General features: G+C 41.4%; 1 pseudogene; it reads left to right on the forward strand.

Annotated features, from left to right (window-relative positions):
• Positions 1-13,324: 13,324 nt before the first annotated feature.
• Positions 13,325-14,613, forward strand: LOC142437300 (ribose-phosphate pyrophosphokinase 1 pseudogene; annotated as a pseudogene).
• Positions 14,614-25,307: the final 10,694 nt, after the last annotated feature.

Raw genomic sequence — 25,307 nt, forward strand, 5'->3', positions numbered from 1 at the left:
ATGCTGGTTTTTTTTGCCTAAAACTGGTGCACTGAGATGGCTGCGTGAGCAGATGCACTGTCATGATGGCAAAACAAGCCCCATCTGCCATAAATCAGGCCTTCTAATCACACAGCCATTTCAGACCCTCTAAAGAAAAAGCTTGACTAATAGTCTGATATGGTGGAATGAATTCCAAATGCACTACTGGTGGACATTTTTGTCCATTTGGGAAGTTGATGGACATTCAGAACCAGGCTTGTTATCAATCAATATTTCACCTCTTTTGAAATGAGAAAACCACTCATACACTTGCATATTTCCCATAGTGCTGTGCTTGTAAGCTGTGTTCGATATCACAACAGTACTGCGGTATTTCTCTGGAGCAGGAAAAAAAATTCACAGCTGTACTCTGTTCTCTTAAAAAATGATATTTGAGTGAAACTGCTTTTATGCAAAAGTCACTGTGACCAGAGAGAACCTTCCCAGGTAACGGCACTGGGCGCACTAATTAAGAGGGAGTTGCTCCATGCTCACCTAGCTGGAAAATTGCACACTAGGAAAGCACTGCCCAGACGAGCTTTGAGCCATTTTTTTGGGTGGGGGTGGGGGTACCCCCTCGTATGTACATGTGAACTGTGTTTATTCTTTTTGAACTTTTTATGGTGGTCTGGGTGAAAGTTTACAGAAAAAGTTCATTTCATTGCAACAATTTGTATACATTTTTTTGTGTGACAGTAGTTGCCACCCCCTCAGTATAATGGTGCTCTCTCCACTTCCTCCTGGGCTTCCCATTTCCTTTTATTCTTCTTTCATGGGCCTTCCTGCCTTGTGAGGTTTGCCTTTCGGGAAATATCGTCCCTGGCAACTTTGGTCTCATCGGGTTGACTGTCTGAGAATGGCAATACTGCTTTGTGTCTGAGAATTGTATTCCTCCTTTGTGTTATTGTTTACTTCTATTCGCTGACTGCAAAGTGATCCTTGGGGGTGGGTTAGCTGCAGGCTTGAAGGATCTATTAGGGCCACATAGATGGGGATTCCACCGGTCTTTATCAGATCAGTAAATTTACTGTTTTCTTATTATTTAAAATTTTGTTCTACTTGCTCCCACCACCCCCACTTTGTGGAAGACCTTATATTCCAGTGGTTATCAACTATTGGAATTCTGTGACCCTTTCATACAATTCCTCATGTGGTGGTGACCCTCAACCGTAAAATTATTTTCATTGCTACTTCATAACTAATTTTTCTACTGTTATGAATCTAGCGACCCCAGTGAAAGGATCATTTGACCCCAAAAAGAGTCGTGACCCACAGGCTGAGAACAGCTGTTCTATTCTGATCCTGATCAGAGTAGCAGTAATGTTAGCTGGACGTCATCTAGTGCTTCTGGTAGTCAAGGCTGTGATTTCAGTGACTCTTCAGCTCTTGCAATTTATTGTTTCCTGGAGTCTTTTATTTTTTCGAACTCTTCTTTTCTCCAGATAAAGGAGCCAATAGTTGCTGTTTGCAAGCTTTTATGACCCCACCTGCTACTCACCAAAGTTGCATGTAGAACATTGTTTTGGAGAAGAATGTCGATTGACCTTGATGTCCATTGAGATTGTGCTTCTAAATTCCCAAACCCGGTGAACCATTCCTTCATGATACTTTATTATAGCAAAGAAGTTTCCAGAACCTTCCTCCCTGTATGCTTGCATACTCATGGTTTTATTTTCAACACATACAAAGACGTGGAACTCGCCTCTGCCATGCCTATATACATGTACACTCCTGGATGTAATATCAGCGACGTTTCCACATCTGTACATGTCTGTGTGCCTAGTTGTAGAGGATTGTTATTATTATTACAGGATTATGTATGCACTTCCATTTCCCTTTCTTGTCTTTTACTCTCAAACAACTTGCAGTCTCTTTGACTGTAAATCTTATAATACTACAAATTTCAATAAAGCACACAAAATGATACATTTTTATAAACATTAGGGAGTCGTTATGGTGCTGTAGACATGCTCTGATCTGTCAAGTAAATAAATACTCATATATCACTTGATTTTCATGCAGTTTTATGTTTATTACTTCATTGAACTCTGTGATCGATATTTTCACCATTCATGGGACCAAACTCATGACCATTTGGTCAATTCCAACTCATAAACAGCACTCTAACCTAATATTGAAATTTCTGCAATATTTCTCCAATTTTGTTGTACATTATGTAAAATCTGGCCATTTGCTACATAAATTCCTGCTTCCCTAGCAGCCTCTTCTACAGAATAGATCATCCTTTTGTATTTGGATTTTACTTCCTCCTCCAATCAGGTATGTCCTTCGAGGCAAAACCTGGATTGCATATGAGTTTCATTTTAGGTGTGATCTTCTTCCAAGGAGCTGCATTATGTTGCTTAATGTCATAAAAGCATTCCATTGCCCATTTTACATTTCAGGATTTGGGGGTGGCAGAAAATGGGGTGGTAAGCTCAACAACAGTTACTCCAGTATGGCCATGACGGTCTTGATGTAAAGGGAGGTTGAGGTTATTTCTGATATCACGAGCCACTACCATTACCAGTTACATGAAAATCTCCATAGTGTTTATCTAAGTTATCCTGTATCCTCTTTTATTTCCCCTGAAAGCTTTTCTCTTTACCCCCTTTAAGAATTGTGGCAAAGCTTATGTTGCTACATCTTGGCGCATGTCTAAGCCCTGGATGTGAACAAACCTCTCTACTCCAGTTTATTCAAGTTGCAGTTGTATTTTCTTTTGTTGTTGTTTATTTGGAATGCTAACTTACTGAGTTTTTGTGTGGTTTTTAAGCATAAAAATAGCAAGGACATTTGTTTGTAAAAAGCAATATGAATTAAAGAAAATAAGCTCTTCATTAGAACTTGATTCTTCTGAAGTAAACTTACATAAGCAGTGGAAGTATAATACGCAGTTGAAATGAGATCATTCTAAGATAATTCTGGGATCTTCTTGAAATTAACCTTCATTTTCACATTTTTACAATGTCCACAAAGAAGCAGATGGTATTAGAATGGTAAATTTTATTAAAAGATGTGTCCCATGGTGGGTCTTATATTTATTTATTTAAGTATTCACACATTTAGTTTAAAAATAAATCGGCTTCACATGGCAGGTGTAGCTTAAGCATTAATTCAGAAATTTGCCTCTTTCAGATTTCAGAAAAGCAGATCCTGCATTAGGATTGATTAGATTAAAATGGATTTCCTATATATATAACCTTTGGTAGGATAGCCCTTTCTATCAAAGGATTAATACTATCTTTAGGGTAGGAGCAGAATCATGGCATCGCTTATAAGGCTATCAAGATGCCTTTTCTTGTCCCTGAGCTAGTTGTCTTGAGCCAACTCCGAGTGGCGGCGGCCTGCTGTGCCTGAGGAATTGTGCTCCATCAGGTTTCCCAGGGCTGACTTTTCAGAGGAAGGTCACTGCGACTTTCTTCCGGGCCTCTCTGGCTCTTTGGCAGCGAGGCATGGTAATACTCTGAACCACACAGACGCCGCAGCCCCTTGAACCCATGACTCTGGACTCTATTCTGACTTACCCTGATCACGTAGGACAGAATAGGCCTTCCCCATAGGATTTCCAAAGCTGCTACTTTACAGATGCGCACTGCCACATGTTTCCCCCACGAAACTCCTTGTGAGTTTAGATAGACGGCCTCTCAGTCAGCAGCCTAGTGCTTACCCACTGCACAATCATGGCTCCTTAAAGCACCCTGAGCATCCTGAGCAGTTCTCCAGGAGCAGAAATGGATTGCAGTTCGTCTCTTCCTTCTGTGTTTCAAGGACTCTTGATGAATTCATTTAGGATCTGGAAGGTGACATTGGAATATATGTTCCCTTAGATCAGTGGTTCTCAACCTCCCTGATGCTGTGACCCTTTAATACAGCTTCTCATGTGGTGGTAACCCTCCAACCATAAGATTATTTTCGTTGCTACTTCATCACTGTACTTTTGCTACTGTTATGAATTGGGCAATCCCTGTCAAAGGGTCTTTCGACCCCCAAAGGGATTGCAACCCACAGGTTGAGAACTGCTGCCTTAGATAAAATAATTCAGCATAATTAAAAGGACACGATAACTACCTAAGCTAATTTGCCACAGAGAGACATTAGTATATCTTGGCACTATTCGCATTAAAGAACTTTGATGGTGGAATCAAAACTTTCGCATAGAACCAGAAGTGGCAAGGCGTGCTAATTTCAGAAGAAAAACAAAATCTGCGCCTCAATCCTATTTCAGCTCATTGCCAGAAGGTCTCCAATCCCTATCTGAGTACATGGACACCTTTCTTGACATAGGGCCTTTCAACTCCTATGGATCCATTGGGGGTTTTCAGAAATTTTGAAAGAAGTGCTTCATAGCAGACAGCATGGGTTAGGGAGGGGGAAGGCATAGCTTGAATTCAGAAAGTACTAAGTTAAATTTAAGTCTTGTTATTTCATTACGTTCTCACTTGTCTAATTGATTTAATAATATGTGTATCTTAATCTGCACATCAGGTACAAATTTGCAGGAACATTAAATGAAAACATTTTGTTACCATTTCATATGTCGGAGAGAAATGCTGTCTTCAGTATATCATAAGGAAATGGAAGAAGTATCACATGTCAAACAGGTAGTGGAGTGGAGAACCACTACCTGCACTCTGACCTCTGCTCTCATCTCTGTTTGCAGTGCTCGTAGAGAAAGTTCTCCTCAGGGACCAAGTGCCGCTGTTATTTTTGCTTTGAAAGACATGACCTCTGTTCTACTCAGACCTCTTCACATGTGAGAGTCATCACTGTAAACAGAAAATGGAGGAAGCACCTCATTCCTCATGCTCAGGTAGGCATAGTCTTTCTGAAACCAAGATATGCACTCATTCACTTGAGGTTTATACTCAGCATGATCAATTTGACCGTCTGGCGTCAAATGCCCGAGTTCAAGTTCAACTTTCTACCACTCATTGATTCTGCCACCTTCAGGGAGTCACTTAGCTTCGCTTTTCTCTTTGGTTTAATTGGGAGTCATCATACCTAGTTCACACTTGATGATACAGATTATATTTGGTGATTCTTATGACTGGGAAAGTAGTGCTAAGAATCAGTATTCATGCATAGTAAGCATTTGATCAGTGCTCAATATTGTTCCAAAGGGACCCTGGTGACCTGTCAGGTGAGTGGTAGACTCTTCATTGCAGTTTGCTGCCGAAACCCGTCCGTGCTCTGAGGGACAGAGCTGAGGACGTCGGCTCTGGGAAGATCTGCAGACTTGAAAACCCAGCCAGGATCCTCAGGGTCATTATTGACGGGAAGGTGGGAGTTTCCATCACTGTCCTTACTTTCCTGGAATAAGCACAATTCAGGCAGGGGGTTGTGATGCATCATTCCCATAATAAAATACATCTTCTTTTTATTGAATGTGGTCTTCTCTATAATGTTTGCTTTGGAGCTTCAAAATGTGGGTGAGCATTGCTGTGACGGCGTACGTTTTGATATTCTAAATTAGCCCAAACCTTCCATAGAGGTGCCTTTTCAATTATATTTTTGTTTTCCACTCTTCTCAGAGCTGTTTTCTGGCTTGGCAGTATTTGACTTGTGGTCTCTGCATATATTGTGCAGCCTTCCATGCCACAAAGGAGACAAACGCTGCCATCGAACGGATTCTAACTCACAGAGCCCTTCAGTCCAGGGAACTTCAATCTTGGGTTTCCAAATCTATATATCTTTTACAGACTACAAGAGAGCTCGTGGGCTTGAACCACTGACCTCATAATCGGCAGTGAACTAGCCATCCTGGGTCCATATATAGCTTCCTTTGGGGGTCCCTTAATACCTAATTGTTTTTCAAATATTTCTTACCTTTTTTGAATTCTACTGTTAGTCTTGGGTTTCAATTTTTTTATATTTAAAATTAGGCTGATACATTTACATAACTTAGCTGAAAATCAGGTGGAATACCATATCTAAGGAAGTAGAACTAATTTGGTCTATCCATTGCCAGGTTTTGAATCAGTGTCCCAAATAATCCCAGGAACAGGCCTAGAAACCAAGACACCAAGAGCTTGTTGTTGTTGTTGGGCTGTGTTATCTATTTGTCTGGTACTAAAAAGGTGAAAAAAAGGTAAAAAAAGGTGCAATTCTACTCAGAAATCCATTCCAGATCTATTCCCTATGGTTGGTATTATGCGTTATTCCAGAGTGAAGAAAACTTTCAGGTGTCAGAATAATGAATGCATAACCTGTCAGATATAATGCATTTGAGTTATAATGAAACTCACTATCATATATGGGTTTATATTTTTTGTGGATCTTATCATTAGTGACATGTCATGCATATAATGGCATACTTCATAATTTGCTGATGTCTTCATTCTCCGGGCAACTCCCAAAGACAAAGAGAGATCAGATTTGCTAAGATATCAATAATAAGAGGCAATAAGAATGAACATGTTTAGAAAAGAAGTATTAGACTCAAGTCAGGAGAGACTTTCAAAGCAGTTGTCTGGAGGAACCCAGTTGTAATCCAGGGGCTACCTTTATTTGAGGAGTTTAAGTTCACTCTCTCTCAAGTTCTCTGACAGATTCTGGCTCTCCTGGTTCATAATTTCCCTTGGAGGATGCGTTTCCAACTGATACTTAAAACCCTAATGATGTAATGCTAATATAACTGTGGTGATTTCAGCCCAGATGATTCATTAGCCACATTCATTGTTAACATAGTTATATTTCCATGTTCATTCAGAAAGACTAACAAATCCTGAGCACAGCCTGCAACACATGCGTGGCTCTCAGGACAAGTCTTGGTTGTGAGCGCCAGTGTGGGTTTTTTTTTGTTGTTGTTTGTTTTGTTTTTACATAGAGCTATGTAGGTTGTGGTGTAGTTGTTTAGGTATTCTCAGATTAAATTTAAACTGAGATCCGGCAAGCTTGGCTCCGCTTCTAGAAGTCAAACAGACGGCACATTTACAGAAACCATAGTTCAGTTAGACAGTGAGGCACCACTGGGGAGACAGATGCTTATTAAGTTCCTGAATTAATGCGGCAGTGGTGTGTGGGAGGCTGCTCTCAGATGGAGGCTGTGGATGTCACAGTGTGGTTGCTTCAAAAGCCTGCCACAAATGAAGCCAGGTCGAAGGCGTTCTAAAACCCTGCCATGCATTGGTGATTTTGCTTATTTGTTGAAAGGTTGCTGTATATCTGACTTAAAACTATTATTGTTACATCAATTCTGTGACAGTGTTACCTGAAGAGGGTAGGTGGGTGTCGTCAATTAAGACTGTGAACTAATCTTATAAGAATGCTGGGAAAGTGCCATGGCCAAATCTATGATGTCTTTTAATTCTTATATTATTGATATTTCACAACTTTGTGTGTGTGTTGGGTGGGGAGCATAATAAAATAGCCTAAATCGCCTATTGTAAGGAAATAGCCCAATAAAGAAACAACCTTCATGACAGATGCATTATTTTTCTAGTGAATGGTTGTACTTTTTCCCTCATTCTGTTATTTTCTTTTCACTTCACAGGGTTTTTGTTTGTCATTTATTTTTTTCCCTCCTCTACTTCTTTCTTTTGATTCAGTCTGAATTTTGGGTTTTGAAGTACAGTGGATGTAAACCCTTACATTCTGCCAAGCACTGCTTGCTAACCTTCCACCTGCACTTTGCTACGAGGAGAAAGTAAACTGTGTAGGAAGATAAATAGACCTGACAGCTAAAGAGTGTCTTGTTCTGCTTAGGACTCTAACAGGAGAGACTGCTTACTATTACACCACTTCTTCACAAAGACAAAGTGACTTTATGCTGTTATTCACAGAATCAATAGTTAGTTACCAAGAAACAACTCAGTGTCAGGTACTGTGCTCATCAAATAATTATGACAGGAAGACTGAGGGTCCCACCCTCATGAAGCTTACTGAGACTTACACTCAAAAGCACTTTGTGAATAGCATTGTTATTTACATTTATTATGGCTTATGTTAGACCGGGTTCTCTAGAGAAACAACCCCAGGGCACTTATGATTACATATATCAAAAGAAATAAACAGCCAATTAGTCTATAGAGCAGTACAAATGTCTCAGTGCAACTCACTTCTGTGATACAGCCAATACACTGGTAATCCTTAAAGTCTTTAGGGAAAAGGGAAGCCAGGTTCAAGTCAAGGAAGCAGACAGCTGAGTCCTCTGTAGAGCAATTCAGGCAATCTAACCACAGGCAGCAAACAGCAAGCAGGTTACCAACCTGTCAGGCAGATGACAGGGTCTGACAGTCCCCAGCTCAAGACATGTATACTCCAGTAACATGGTGAAGCAGCTCTTGAAGGAACTTCAAACTGCACTGACACTGTCCATGAATTGGGTATCCCACAGGTAGTGTAGCTCACAAGTTGAGTCAGAGAACCAGCTAAGTTCCGATCATCAAAGAGCAAGATACCGGAAAGGCGAGGCTCACTGAGCCATTTATCTCTCCACCCTTCAATTAATTCCACATATGTTTATTGGCCAGGTTGGTACAGTAAACCTACCTATTACATGACTCTAACATAACTAATGAGAGAACAGTGCAGGACCAGACAGTGTTTTATCATGCGGTATTTCGGGTCACTCAGAGTGGGAACTGACTGGACCACACCTGACAAACAATAGCAACATAGTTGAACATGAATTCAGTAGAAGACTTAGATGACTTTGTGTATATGTGCATGTGTAAAGCCTGTCGGTAATGCAAATTGTTAACTGCTTGACTACTGACCCGACAAAAATACCTTGGAAAAATAGGCTGGTGAAATGTTTGTTAAAAAATCAGCCATTGAAAACCCTCTGAAGCACTGTTCCACTCTGCTGCATATGAAGTCACTCATGGGGTTGATCCAGTGATAGTTTTTTATTTTCATGCATACATAAGATTATATTAAAAATCATAGAAAGAAGGTTTTCTGTCATACTTCTGGGCACATTTGTATATATAAAAGCACCTCACTGCTTAAGGAAATATTAAAACAAAACAAAAAAAGCAAAACAAAATGTATATTCAGGCAGTTATTATATTGTGAAGGTCAGTCTGTTTTCCTTTAGGCCACTTTTCACTCTCATAAAGCTAAATAATTTGCTTAAGTCTTTGGAAGACAATAAAGCTAAAATGTCTTAAAAGATGTTGATTTTTAAAGTGATTTTAGGTGTCAGAGCAACATTCCAGAGAATCAAATCTTGTAAAACTAAAATCATGATATGCAAAACAAGTCACATACATCCCATCTGCTGAAGTGCTAGCTTTCCTGAGAAGGTTGATGTGTTCTTGCATTACAGAAAGTCAATTTCATGCATGGTTATTGAACAAACACTGAAGTTTATGAACCTTTCAAACAATATAAAACTCTGAGGTTGAAATACGTACACACACATATATATGTATGATCCACATGAAAGATACTGGGATAGCATGGGAGGAGGTGTTGGGCAGTTGGGGGCAATCCAATGAGTGGAATACAGCTCATTCCAAAACTTTGGAATTGAGAGAGAATTCATAAGCTAGCTATAGAGCTTTCTTCATCCTATATAAAGAAAGGCTATTAATCCTGGTCACCTAGGCCTAAGTGTGGGAAACAGAAAGATTTCTCCCAAATCCTCTCCTCCAAATATATGTTAGACTTAGGACACTGCTTACAAATAATGGTAAATGATTGTCAAGTTACCTCCCTGAAGGAAGTCAGTTGCCAGACAACTGTACCTTAAAAACATGGACCCAGGAACGAAAAATATAGGACACAGCACCCACACTAAGCCATCATAGATCCATAATGTGTTTAAAACTCTGCTGTATGCCACTGAATTGAGAGTCATTTGTTACTGCACCCTAATTTTAGTTTACACTGACTGATACAGCACTGTAAACAAAGTTTTTGATTTCATTAAAACAGTCAGGCATTACAATGACTTACCTAAGCTTGACTCTGCATTTAACATATGTTTCTTCCTCCTCTTTTTCCCTCTCACGTTCTCTGTCTGAACATCTCTGGATGGCCAATGCTGCGTGGTTATGTTTATCACCCCCGAGTATACCTAACAGAGTTAGATGTATCTAACAGACTTAGATATGGGTCTTTACAAAGGACCACCATCCACATTTGATTAGAGACAACTTAATCCAATGTCTTCATTGTATCCAGTCCTGTAAGCTTGTCCAGGTTCGTGTATCAAGCTAGTGACAAAGTGGTCCAGAAAGCTAATATTCTGCTCCGGGGCTTGTTCTATCAGTAACTTTGACTTCCTCAAGGCAACTCGGATACTGCATTGCATGTTGGCATAATATTCTTGTATTTAAGACATTCATAAAAGTCGATGTGGGGGCTCCAAAAAATTCATGGAAAAATCCCATTAATTTTTAATTCCATGAATTTTAAACACACACACACACATCATCATCATCATCATCACTTAAACAGGTTTGAAACACATAGGAAACCAAAGTGTAACTTCTCTTTTGTTTCTAAGAACTATGATGGGAAAGAGGAGACAGCAGGGAAGCAATACTGGCCACGTACCCTTGCCACATCACACAGTAGAACTTCATCAAAATAAACTATTTGGAGCCGATCAGCATATAAATTTCCCGACACAAAGTTAGCTTTTACCACAAAAGAGGCAGTAGGAGCCCCACATCGCACTGAAGGGCTATTCTCTGGCTTCATTTCATTTGGGAAATTAAACTTTGACCGATTGTTCAAATAAATATGCTGTCACAGTTACTTTTCCAACCTTTCTGCGATTACCCTCTCCTCATAAAATAACAGGGAGCTGTCTTTTATGTGGTGCTCGATGCCACAGAATTAATAAGGAGACTCACCAGGACAGGGTTCCGTGGGTCCGTGGCCACTCTAGACTTCCAAGCACTGTCTGTGAAGGGCACCACTTTGGCTCTACCCCAGCCCTGTGGCCTTCCCTTCCATGATCCTGGTGAGAGGTCAAAATAGAAATGGATATGTTTGGCTGAGGCTGCTTCGGTCCCCAACCTTCTGATTCTCTTCAAAGATGTTGGCTCATGCTGTCTCCTTCCTCAGTCTGTGCCTGTGAGGCGATGTGTCCATTTTGTGCACACATTGCAGACTGGCTTTTATTATCCAAATGTGGGCTTCATTTTATTGAAGTCCAGTAGAAGATGAGATTAGGCAGGCAAAAAACATGTCTAATTTAGCCAGATCTTAAACGCAATATCCTTGAAGGTTTACGGATTCTTCGTGTTTTCCCTTCATGAATTCCTATTCTAGCTGGGTTGTTGCACACATCTCCAGCAGTGGATGCCTCCACCTGCCTGTGCCGAGAAGGACACCCTTCCCATTCGAACATCCCACGATTCCCACAGAAAGGACATTTCCAATTTCTATGTAGCTTTATGTTCCCAGGCTAGACCCCAGGTGTCAGTCCCCAATCGCCCCTTTCTCATAACACCCCCATATTTCGAACTTGTGTTTCTCAAAGAGCCGAGAGGCAGCCCTTTGTCTTCACACTCAATTGCATAACACTAACTCATGCCACAGCACCTTCTCTTCTACAACTGGGAGATAATTTCGGGATCACAACCAATCTCACCCCTTCTAATATCTCCTCAAGCCATAGAACCCTTATTTGAGACTGCGCCTCTAGACATGCTCACCTTCTGGTTAAATCATTCAACGTCTTCTCCTAGATATGAACATCCATGCAAGTGGCCTCCACACAGTGATTTAACATATCTCTGGATCAACTGCATATCTTAATTTTCCTCATTTTTTCTAAGTTAAAGCTATCTTCATTTCCTCTCGACTCTTTGAGCAACTTATATTCTCTCCCACCTCAGGGATTCTCTGCATTGTTTTATTTTATTTGTGGCTGGAGAGTTCTTTCATCAACTTCCACTTTTGAAGCTTTTGTTTATTCCCTAGGTCCGAATTTTGTGGGAACCAGGTCTGCATCTAGATGGGTCCAAAGGAATGGTTGTGTAATTTAAGGGAAGAATTTAAGAGATAAGACAAAAGTTTTGGGTGCTCACCCCGACCATGGCATCAGGAACCAGGGGCAAGCAGAGAGAAAGATTGTCTTGTTACATCAACTTATGTAGTCTCAGGCATGCAAGCTATTGGCAAACACATCCATAACAGGAAGGGGTTCTATTAGAGGCACACACATCATAGAAGGGGCATGAATGAGCTACGGGTATGCCTGCAATCAGAAAGGGAGCCACTAGAGACGTACATATGACAGGAAGGAACATACACAACAAATGGGTGGGCTCTAGAGTTACGATGACAAGATGGCGGCCTAACCTTAGTTGTCTCTGAAATGGCTTGATGTTGGGTGTCTCTGAGATCTCCACAGGAATAATCTATGATCCTTATTAGAAGGGAGTGGGAGCTACATAGGGTGGAAGAGTGTGTTAGTCCAGGTAGACTCATTTATGTATAGGAAAGAACTTTACATCAACAAGTAATTGTATATTAAGAAAACATCCCAGCCCAGTCCAGATCAAGTCCATCAGTCTGATACTAACCCATATGTTCTATACTACTCTATAAAGATCACAGGCTTGGGGATGGAAAGTCTTGTGGAGACAGTAGACTAAGGCATCTCCAAGCCTTCGACTGCCCTCAGCATGGCTCCATGTGGCTTGTCCTCAGGAATGGGGAGCAGAGAAAGTGGGTCCCACCTCCAGGGAGGAAGACAGGAGTTCCCAGAATCCTTATGAGAAGGCCATACCCAGAAGGAGCAATCAGACTGTGGCATGATGGACAGGCTAGACTCCACCCCTTTGCTCCAAGTTGATAGGAGATTATGTAACTGTCACAGACTGAGAATCGGGTGTGATTGCTCTGGACGGCAGACACCCTCCAGGCAAGTAGCCTTCAAGCGATTAACCTTCAAGTGTTTATAATAGTAACCATGTGCTTTCAAGCACCTTAAGATTGATATTATTATGGGGGGGCATCATGGGGATTCACTTTAGTTAGGAGAATGTGAGTGGGACGCATCTCTAACCTATAAACGTGAAGGTCTCCCTTCCCAGAGCTCCCGGCCTCCCAGACTCCTTAACGTATGAGTGTCGAGAATTTGTCCACTTACACTCTCTTCCTGGTTCTGTTTCCCACAGAATTTCTTCCAGGTTGTTCTAATCAAATGCTTCACCCCCTTCAGGGGTCCTCAAACTGGCCCACGGGCCACATGCGGCCCACCGAAGACATTTATCCAACCCACCAGGTGTTTTGCCCCATTTGCTTTTTTACTTCAAAATAAGATATGTGCAGTGTGCATAAGAATTGGTTCATCGAAGATGGCGGAGTAGCAAGGCGAAACAGTTAGTACCGAGTCTCCAGTCGGACCTCGGTTCTAGCCTCGGCTGCAGTCAGCGATCACAGAGCTCAGCGTGCTCAGGGTACCTGGCCAAGATGCCCAACATCAAAATCTTCAGCGGCAGCTCCCACCAAGATTTATCCCAGAAAATTGCCGATCACCTGGGCCTGGAGTTTGGCAAGGTGGTGACTAAGAAATTCAGCAACCAGGAGACCTGTGTGGAAATTGGCGAGAGTGTTCGTGGAGAGGATGTCTACATTGTCCAGAGTGGTTGTGGAGAAATCAACGACAATCTAATGGAACTTTTGATCATGATTAATGCCTGCAAAATCGCTTCTGCCAGCCGGGTGACTGCAGTCATTCCGTGTTTCCCTTATGCTCGCCAGGATAAGAAGGATAAGAGCCGGGCCCCAATCTCAGCCAAGCTTGTCGCAAATATGCTGTCTGTAGCAGGTGCAGATCATATCATCACCATGGATCTACATGCGTCTCAAATTCAGGGCTTTTTTGATATCCCAGTGGATAATTTGTATGCCGAGCCAGCTGTCCTGAAGTGGATAAGGGAGAATATCTCCGAGTGGAGGAACTGCACTATTGTCTCCCCCGATGCTGGTGGAGCTAAGAGAGTTACGTCCATTGCAGACCGATTGAATTTGGACTTCGCCTTGATTCACAAAGAATGGAAGAAGGCCAATGAAGTGGACCGCATGGTGCTGGTGGGAGATGTGAAGGACCGAGTGGCCATCCTGGTGGACGACAAGGCCGACACCTGCGGCACAATCTGCCATGCAGCTGACAAACTTCTCTCAGCTGGAGCGACCAGAGTTTATGCCATCTTGACTCATGGAATCTTTTCTGGCCCCGCCATTTCCCGCATCAACAACGCATGCTTTGAAGCAGTAGTAGTCACCAATACCATACCTCAAGAGGATAAGATGAAGCATTGCTCTAAAATACAGGTGATCGACATCTCCATGATCCTTGCGGAAGCCATCAGGAGAACTCACAATGGAGAACCTGTTTCCTACCTGTTCAGCCATGTCCCTTTGTAAAAGAGGCACTTCGGAGGCACCTTCCAAATTCATAACCCTACCCCCTCCCCTGGTTTTTCCCTTGGTATTTGATGGAGTTCCGCAGAAGACCCAGCTTGCTCCAGTGTTGCTTTCTACATCCCACACCAGAAAGATCAGAGTTTATCTTCATTTGGGGGAGAGTGAAATTGAGATAGCTGCAAGATTTCAGGCTTTGAGGGTGTTATGTAGGGATGTTTGAAGGTGAAGGGGGAAGTGTAGACTACTTTGCATGTGAACCCTTAAGGGTTTTCTTTGTTCAGAACAACTACGAAATAGCCAACTCAATACATAACCACCCCCAGGTTCAGTCTCTCTCTCTCTCTCTCTCTCTCTCTCTCTCTCTCTCTGTAAGGTCTATGTTAAATTACAGCAAGAACTCTAGGTAACCCCAAACCTAGTTCTCCTGGTTGCTGTGCTCCCTATAAGGCAAGAATCAGTAACTAGCTAGAGCAGCCATTAGGTAGGTCTTGGGGGAGGGTGGGTAGAAAGGAAGAAAACTGATCCATCATTATCTGCTCGGGACACTTATCTTGAACCACCCTTTGTACCTGTCCGTTTCAATTTGGCGTTAACTTCTACCATCTTGATCTTTTCCTGGCCAAATAAATCTTGGGTCCAAATGGACCAGCATACCATAATCTTGTGAAAAGCAAGCTCCTTTCTTGCTATGTAATCTCTAATACTTATATCACATGACTTTGTTGTAGCTTAAACGTCCTTGACTACTGCCACCATGGTGTGGAAGATTTTAGATGATGTCATGGTGCCTTTTGATTAATTTAAATATTTTCACCCTCCTCTCTTGAATCCCTGTGGCCTCTTAACTGACATGAACTCCCTTTAAAAATCATTCATGTCATTGTCTCTTGTTAGGAAACTAATAAACTGTCTTTATGTGTGTGAATTATGAGGTCTGTCATTAAAGACATCTAATCCAAATGGTTAAAAAAAAAAAAGAATTGGTTCATCGTTTTTTTAAACTATAGTCCGGCCCCCCAATGAGTCTGAGAGACAGTGAACTAGCCCCTGTTTAAAAAGTTTAAGGACCCCTGTGCCTAGACCCTTACACTTCCTCATAGCATTTGTCATATATGTAAATGTTGGTTTAATGCTGTAACAAGGAAGGTATTTGTGTTGTCTACCAATGCATCTATTGTACCTTACACAATTCTTGCGATATAATTGCTGCTGGAATATATTTGTTGCTCTTATCTAAAAAAGGTCTCCATCATATTCATGTTTCCCTGTAAGTACATTGATTTTCAAGAAGCCTCTCCAAGTTGTTTCCATTAAACAAAACAAAACAAAAAGGTGGAAAAAATACTTTTGGATTAAACTACTGGTCTTTATTGAACATAGATTGAGGATATAAATAGCCTCACTATCTTGCAGAATGCATTGGAAAGTAGACTACTGCAGATGGACTTAGGTTAAAATTTAGCACCTTATCATTTCATTTCCTTATTTGATTCATTTAAAAAGTGTTTGAATTTTCAGTATTTTCTGCTTCCTTGCAATTGAATTTTTATGGTTTTTTCTAACTTTTATTGGGGTGTCTTACATATCACAATCCATATGTTCATCCAGTGTGTCAAGCACATTTGCACATATGCTGCCATCATCATTTTCAAAGCATTATTTTCCCACTTGAGCCCCTGATATCAGCTCCCATTTCTTCCCCCTCTTTTCCTCCCCTGCTCACCTTCCCTCACGAGCCCTTGAGAAGTTATAGATTATTATTTTCATATCTTACATCATCTTCTGTTACCCCTCACCCACTTTTCCATTATTCGTCACCCAGGGAGGGGTTATAGGTTGATCCTTGTGATTGATTTCCCCCTTCTCCCCCCACCCTCCCCTAATCCTCCTGGTATCTCTACTCTCCTTGTTGGTCCTGAGGGGTTTATCCATCATGGATTTCCTGTGTTGCAGGCTCTTATCTGTAGCATTGTGCATGTTATGGTCTAATCTGATTTGTAAGACAGAATTGAAGTCATGATAGTGCGGGGAAGGGAGCACCAAAGAACTAGAGGAAAGTTGTGTGTTCCATCGGTGCTATACTGTATCCTGACTGGCTCACCTCTTCCCTGTGATCCCTCTGTGAGGGGATATCTGTTTGTGTATGGATGGGCATTAGTTCTCCACTGCATGCTCCTCTGATCCCACCCCCATTCATATTGGGTATAATTTTGTTCTGGGTCTTAAATGCCTGGTACCTGATCCCATCGACACCTCATGATCACACAAGCTGGTGTGCTTCTTCCATGTGGGCTTTGTTGCTTCTCAGCTAGATGGCTGCTTGTTTATCTTCAAGCCTGTAAGACTCCAATGCTATATCTTTTGATGGTCAGGCATCAACAGCTTTCTTCATATTTGCGTATGCACCGATTTTGTCTTCAGAGTTCGTGTCAGGAAGATGAGCATCACATAATGCTGGATTATTAGAACAAAGTGTTCTTGTATTGAGGGAGTACTTGAGTCGAGTTCAAATGTCCATCTGCAATCTTGATTTTTAACATTTAGATGTGAGTACATAGTTCTATTCCCCTCTCATTTTATATATATGTATACACACACAATTATATATTTACATATGTACATGCCTGTATTTAGACCTTTACAAATGTCCTTTGACTCCTAGTTCTTTCCTCTGTTTCCTTTTCCTTTCCTCTTATCCCACCATCATGTTTGGCCTCGCTGGTACATTGCCTTGATTAAGCCCCACTAGGCATCCTATGACCTTCTCTCCATTGATTTTAGTTCACTTGTTGTTCCCTTGTCCCTGGGTTGGTAACCCCCCGCCCCTACGTACACTTCCTTTCTCCCACCTTCCCTTCTCCCATAACCCACCCCCCCCCCAGAACCATTGGTCCCGTTCTTTTCATCTCCAAAGTATTTATCCTGCCTTTCTTATCTAGATGGACATGCAGATATAGTAATAAATGCAAAAGCCAGGCAAAGCCAAATAAAACAACATGGGAAGTCAAAACCAACAAAACAATAACAACAACCCAAAATAACAATAACAAAAAGAAAGCCACTGACAAAGATGGAAAAGCCTATAAATAGTGCAAAGTCTGTTTGTTGGCCTTTACAAGTGTTTTCCAGTCGAGTCTGATGGGGTGCCACACTCTGCTTCCAAAGTCTTTTTTGTTATTTCCCGGGGATTTCATCACTTTGCTCCCCTTACTGTGCTGCTGCATGTCCTTAGTGTTTTGCCCCAACATGATGGGGTCAGATTGTGCACTAATCCTTTACTGTGTCTCTAGTGCTGTCCCCAGCAGTGCTAAGGTATAGTGAGGGATGTCGTATCTCGTGCTGGGGCCATCCCTATAGTCCTCTCTGTGCATGGTCTGCTCCAAGCAAGAATGCTGTCCTCGGGGCTTGGTGGGTCAGGATGTCCTCTCCTCCTCCATCCCTTTTTATTTCTCCCACGTGTTCTAACTGACGAGCCCCTCTCCCCCAGCTGTAGCCCCGGTGCTGTCCTCTGAAGTTAATTCTCCTGAGGGTGGGGGCTATCTACATCGTTGGAATTGGGGCTGACCCATATAATTGAGTTTCTAAAATCTGCTTTATCTTGTTATTATAGTTAGTTATTTAAATAGTTTCTTTCTATATATATATGGTATGGTCGGGAAAGTTGGGAGGAAATGGGGAGCAAGTGCTTGAAAACTGATTGTGGGCATGATTGTACAATCCTTGATGTGACTGAATTATTGAATTATATGATATGTGGATTATATGCCAATAAAACTGCTTAAAAACAAAGTCTCTACAGAAAGAAGACGGTGAGATGAGTAGGTGGTGTGGGCTAGCTGAAAAAAAGGAGAAGGCATGGGATTTAGAATAATAAGGGCAGAGACAAAAATTAGAAATATAAAGAAAGGGCCCAGTGAAAGATTCACTTATAATGAATTCATTGCTATTAATTCAACTGCAATCCATAGGGACTCACGGGACAGAGTAGAAGTTCTCCATCGGGTTTCCAAGTCAGGAAGTCTTTACAGACGCACGTTGCCTTATCTTTACTGACAGGAAGGGCTGGTGGGTTCAAACCCTTAACCTTCAATTAGTTACCCAGTGTTTAAGCTGCTGCACCTCTAAGCTCACAAGAGGAAGGAGAAAATATGACATGAGAAGTTGGTCAAAGAAGGGAATGAAAAAGGAAGACGTTAAGGAGCAAGGAAAGCCCTTGACAGAATGAACTGATCTGAACCTCAAACGTATCGCCATCATGCGGATTCCTACTGATAATGATTCTCCAGGACCGAGCTCCATAGCATTTCCATAGCGTTTCCTAGACTGGAAAGCTTGATGGAAGCAAGAGGCCTTAGCTTTCTCCTGCTACTGATTTTAGTGGTCCTTTACTTCTCTAAGACAATTAAGCAATTCCCTGATGTCAGCTAAGAAAGAAAGTCAGTATTCCTGGCCATGAAATAGAGGTTCCAGGGAGTTATGTCTCTCTTATTTCCCCACATCTCAGTCTGGAAAAAATATAACCAGAGAAACAGAGGCTGCTCTACAGTTCATCAAGCATGAAATGCCTGACAGTTCTCCCAGGAGCTCCGCACTGACAGGGGAAGCAACCCAGCTGGTCAGGCATTATCATTTCTAGCTAGGTCAGCACTGAGGGTATCTGGCCCTGCGCTGTTCCATGGCATACGGTGCAAGCAGTTCTAATGCTTTAACTTCCAATCTTGTTTTGAAATGATTCTCATGCTTTAACTGTTTCATCTCCAACCTGCACTAGAAGTTCTGAATGTTGTATTTTCACATATGATATCCTAAAAATAATAAGCAAGTGATATAAAATGCAAAGAATGCACAGGAAATTAATGCATGAATGGGTTGTATAGTTTGCAGAAACTGCATAATATGCTTTAAAGTGTGAACATACTGCATTGGAAGAAAGAAAAATCCCATTATCTAAAATCTGTACACTAAAAATTGTTTAATAGATGAGAAAATCAATTGTAGACTTCAGGATATTTTTAACATCTTGGATAGGTGGAAAAAAAGCTGACTTAGATTCGAAGTACACATGCACATATTATATACCCAACACTGTGCTAGGAACTTTTATTATTTTTTAGGAATGGTCAGATTCTACTAATGGCTATGAGCCATATCTGCAAGGTTTTATTTTCATTGTTAGCTAAAGACTGTGGATATTGTATGTTTAGAATACAACTCAAGCTAATCCAGCCATTAATTGTGAAAGTAGATTTGACAGAGTGAAATAAGCATGACCTTTGGAAGCAAGAGAAACTGTATATACATACTGCATACTACTATTTGCAGCATAATATAACATTGGTAAAATTACATAGCATCTAGATTCATGATTCTTTTGTAAAACAGTGCCTGCCTGATTATTTTAAGAACTGGTATTTAAATCCATAACATATTCACTTTCAGTACATAATCTTAAACTTAGATGCACCATTGTAGAGAATTAGCTTTAAAATTCAGTTCCCAAACATTGTTAAGACATGTAGAATTTAAGGTGAGATGATTGTCTGGCAGAATCCCTGGCCAGGTGTCAATGATGTATGCACTTCCCTGCTAACCAAGAGATTGGAGATTTGAGTCCGCCCAGAAGTGTCTCAAACAACTTCTGAAAACCTCATCTTTTCTACCTTTGTGGATCCCATGGGGCTACTAGCGCTGTAATCGATTCAGCTGCAACTGGCTGCCTACTAGTGGAGAAGGTAAAGGGAGCAAACGGTTGAAAGAGAAGAGGGAGACTGGACACATGGCCTAAGCAAGCAATTTCAGGAAGTAATTATTATTATTAGATTATTTTGATTTCTTTTTTAAAAATTTAATAAATCTTTTTATTGGGGGTCATACAACTCTTATCATGATTCATAATACATCAATTGAGTAAAGCACCCTTATACATTCGTTGCCATTGTCATTTTCAGAATTCGCCTTCCACTTGGGTTCCTGGAATCAGCTCATTTTCCTTTTTTCCCCTCCCCCTCCCTTCCTACTCCCCTCTCCCCCTGAACCCTTAATAGTTTATGAATAATTATTTTATCTTTTCTTACACTGCCCGCCGTCTCCCCTCACCCACCTTCCCATTACCCATCTCCCAGAGAAGAGGTTACACATAGATCCCCAAGATCATTTCTCCCTTTCTACACCCCCTTCCCTCCCGGTATCACCACTCCTACCGCTGGTCCTGAGTGGTTCATTCATCCTAGATTCCCTATGTTTCCAGATCCCTACTGCACTGCTGTGCATCCTCTGGTCTAACCAGGTCCGCAAGGTAGACTTGGGATCATGATAATTGGGAGGGGAGGAAGCGTTCAAGAACTAGAGGCAGGTTTTGAGTTTCATTGTTGCTACACTGAACCCTGAGTGACTTATCTCCTCCCCACTACCCCTCTGCAAAGGATGTCCAGCTGTCTGCAGATGGGCACTGGGTCCTCATCACGCATTCCCCCTCATTCACGGTGATGTGATTTCTTTTCCCCTGACTTTGTTGTTTGAGACCTGGTCCCCTCTGCCCTTCACGATCACACATGTTGGTGTGCTGCTTCAGTGTGGGCTTTGTTGTTTCTGGGCTAGATGGCCGCTTGTTTACTTTCAAGCCTTTAAGTTCCCAGACACTCTATCTCTCAATAGTCGGGCACCATCAGCCCAGCCTTCTTCACCACACTTGCTTATGCACACATTCGTCTTCAGCGTTTATGTGAGGAAGGTGAACACACAATGATGGTTTTTGTTCCTTGGTGTCTGCTACCTGGTCTGTTCAACATCTTGTATTCACTTGGGCTGTGGGCTTCTTCTCTGTGGGCTTTGTTGCTCCTGACCTAGATGTCCGCTTGTTTGCCTTCAAGCCTTTAAGACCCCAGATGCTTTATCTTTTTGATAGCCGAGGAAGTAAATATTATTAAGAACTATTAGAAGACCTCATTTTGCAATGAAACACGGGCCAGCCTTAAACAGTATCTTTGAGAAATGATTCCACAATGAGAACCAAGGGAAAAAAATGGGAATGACTGCTCATTAATTCTTATATCTTGAAAAAAGATGCTTGGCTTAAAGAAAATGGTTTGTGAAGAAAAATGTGCAAGATTTACTTTCAACAACTGTATCTTGATTATTTCTCACCGGTACCCTCATAATTACAAGTATTGTCTGTGGGTTCTGTGTGGCCACTGCACTGGATTATTGAATCCAGTTGAAAAGTGGTGTGTTGTAGGAGCACAAGAACGAAGACAGCAAAGGTTGAGTGCTTCTATCCACTTTTTGTTTGACTCCAGATATTTGCACATTTTATTATATTTTGTCTTCTCAAACTTCTCTTTGAATTATTCTTCTCCTTTGCTTCCTTGTTTCTTCTAATTCTTTAGCTTTTGCCTGTTCAAGAGCAAGTGCAGAGCTTCTTCTAATAGCCATGGATTAGGTTGGCTCTTCTACAGAACTGAAACCAGTGATACTTGTGTTTGCATAGAGAAAGACATTGATAACAAGTAACGGCTCACACAGCTGTTGAAGTAGGTGAATCAGTCCAGGTCAAGTCTGGCTTCTCTTGGCTCACCTAGCTGATGATGAACCAGGGGTCCGTAAGCTGGTGAACACAAAGGGAAATGAATCCACTCTTAGCTGTCAGCTGACTGCTCCTGGGATAGGCAGGCAAGGTAGCAGGAGCATCAGGAGCCAGACACAGGATCCATACCCAACAGAAGGGGAAGGGTCACAAAGGACTCAGCTGTGCTCAATATCTCTCTGACCCAAAGGGAAACACCCCCAAGGAGAGGGTGTCAGTCTGTGTCCTGATTAATAAGTGGGGCGCCATCTCAACCTTCACTCAGGAGGTAGAGTTCACACAGATTCTTACCATCACAATCCGTTTCTTTTTGTTTTTCTTTCTTGTCTTTAAAATGCCTGCTTTCTTTCTTCAGGTATGGTCAACCCATAACTCCTCTAGTATTTGGTAATTCGTATCTAATGCTTCAATGTATTCCAGAGATGTTCTCTGAATGTGTTTCCAACCTCAGAGTCATAGTTTGGCTATTGTAAATTTGTTTTCATTTTCTTCAGGTACAACCTGAACTTGCATATGTGCAACTTGGTTTATTCTGATGGCTTATTCTGCAATCAGCTCCCGGCCTGGCTTTGGCTGATGGTACTGAGCTGCTCTAATGTCTTTCCCTTCTATGTGGTCTATTTCCCTCATGATCGTATTTCTTCTTTGGCTAGCCATAATTCTGACATGCCCATGCAAGTTACTAGGGTGTTTTCTGGAAAGAATATGGGAAGTTGAAGTTTTGATTATTTTGTTTGGGTGTAGTCTTTGGTTATTCCTGCTTGAAATGGCAAAGATGAATGTTATAAATGTACATTTTGAGCTCAGGGGTGAAATCGCCCCTTGAATTTCACAGAGACCATGTTGCTCTGAGAAAATGGTTGAAGGAAGGTCAAAATGGCTGACAGAAAGCCTGGCTCTGGCTTGATATTCCCAAGAGAACTAATCCCATACTTTTATATTAACAGAATAGTTTAGATAAGGATTAAGATAAGCTAAATAAGGATTGAACTTGACTCTTTTAAGAATTGAGTTTAGCATCTGATTCTTTGTTTATTCTGATTTCTTCTGCTTATTATTGATATAATGATTGATAGAAATGTTTATTGAGAAGTATGAAAATAGAGAGCTTGTAAGCTCACTTGTCTTCAGCCATTAAAATTGGATCCTTAAATGGATTTAGGACACGCCTGCAAAGAAGGCTCTAAAAAGATAACCCTGCCCAGTGTTTTGGAGTACTCAGGGAATTTGCATTTCAAAAGACTTGCCTGGTTGCTCTTTGAAAGATTAAAAAAGAAAAAGGAACTCTTTCGATATTTGACCCAATGCACAACAGAACCACATGAAACACTGGCTAGTCCTGTGCCTTCCTCACAGCTGCTCCCATTCCCGAGGCCATTGTTGAAGCCAATGTTTCAGTCCATCTCTTTTTCACTTCCCCTCCACTTTACCAAGTATGACAATGTGCTACACAATTATTTCTCCTGTTTATGATACTAACCGATACTAATTGAACCTGATTTTGTGAAAGGGACATTATTTCAGGAGGTATCTACATTGAGAGGCGTCCTGGTGACCAAATCATTACATGTTGGGCTGCCGGCCCCAAGGTCAGCAGATAGGAACTGCTGGTCACTCTTTGGGAGGAAGATGAGGTTTCTACCTCTGTAAAGCGTTTCAGTCTCAGAAACCCACAGGGGCAGTTCTACCCTGTTTCAGAGGGCTGCTATGAGTCAGAGCTGACTTGATGGAAGTGAGTTTGGTTTTGTACAAATCTGTAATGGTCTTGCTTTTTCTTCATATCCTCTAAAGTTTGTGTTATATTTTAATGGAAATTATTTTTCACAAATTCTACACGTTTTGTTGTTCTTTTAGTTTCGCATCGTTAGGTTTTAGTATAACAACGTGGTTTTTGTTTTTAACTCAGCAAGGACGTGAAAGATTGCTAAGTGGTGTTTACATTTTAAAGACTTGTTCTAACTAAATTTATGTAAAATTAAATGCAGTTCCTGAAAACATATTGCTCTTTATTATGAGTGTGGTTACTCCAAATAATTCTACAATACTCAGACTGAGTATAATATGATCTCTCTTATTCTGCCAGGTATATTATTTAAATTCAGACAAAATTTGTTGGCTCAAAGGCTATAGTTTTAAAAAAATTTAATCTACTCACATGTACTTTTAAGATCTTTATTAACTGTTAGCCTGCCCTCTATTTCTTAAACTAGTCAAAAGTCCATCATTTTGTGCTTAGATTCCACCATTATCATGAAATGCTTTAAATAATAAAATATTTAAATAATAAAACAATAGTAATAAAATAACAAATAATAATATTTAAATAATTAAAATATTCATATTTCCCTTGATCCACAGAATTCAGTATAGTATCATAAAGGTTTTCAACAAATCATCTATACATTGCTTACGTATAAATTGAGGTAAAAGGCTGCACGCATATAATGCATGTGAACGGCACGTCTTGTTTGTCGTCAGGTCGGTTTGTTATCTTCTATTAGGCACTGGCTCGTAGCAAAGCCATGGACACAATACGAAGCGGCTGCCTCATGCCGGGCTGCTTTCACCGTCACCAGTGTGCTCGAGCCCATGGGTGCAGCACCGATCGTGTCGAGGGCCTCGCAGCCAAGCACTGTGTGGGACAATACTCTGCTGCTGTTCGTGAGGCTTTGATTGACTACTTTTCAGAAGTAATCACCAGATTTTTCTGTTTGTTTGTTTGTTTTTAATCCAGGAGCTCCATACAACCTGTCTGCCAGGGAGGACCCTGATGTTATCTAAAACACTTGCTGCATCGCTGCCCTCACCAGAGCAGCACCCAAGTCACTGCATGGCAACCATCGGACGGACAGATGACGGGCGCCTGTGCTCTCACCATCCTGGCTCTCCAGCAATTGGCATGAAGCCTCAAATGACAATGTCGTCATTGTCCTTAGGCTTCTAAATACGCAAAGTCCAATGCTGTAGTTGAAAAGAAGATTGGAGCGAAAACCCCATTATTTAAACTTGATATCCGTGTACCTCACAAGAGACCTGTGTTGTTGTTGCTGTGTGCCATAGAGTTGGTTCTCATTCATAACACCCCGATGGGCACCAGAAACACAGCCCAGTTAGGCATCAGCCTCGCAATGGTTGTTATGCTTGAGCCGAGCGTTGGAGCCACTGTACGACTCCATCTTGTTGAGCGGCCTCCTTTTCCGTTTGACCACCAAACCGGCTGGCCCTTTCCAGAGATGGGTTTCAGCTGATAGCATGTCTAAACTCCATGAGCTTAAAAAAGCAGGGCATTGTCGCTGTACTTCCTCTCAGCCGGATTAGCTTGCTCTTCCGGAAGTCCACGATACCTTGGCTGTTCTTCACCCAA

The sequence above is a fragment of the Tenrec ecaudatus genome, chromosome 1 (assembly GCF_050624435.1).
Source record: "Tenrec ecaudatus isolate mTenEca1 chromosome 1, mTenEca1.hap1, whole genome shotgun sequence".
NCBI classification, from domain to species: domain Eukaryota; kingdom Metazoa; phylum Chordata; class Mammalia; order Afrosoricida; family Tenrecidae; genus Tenrec; species Tenrec ecaudatus.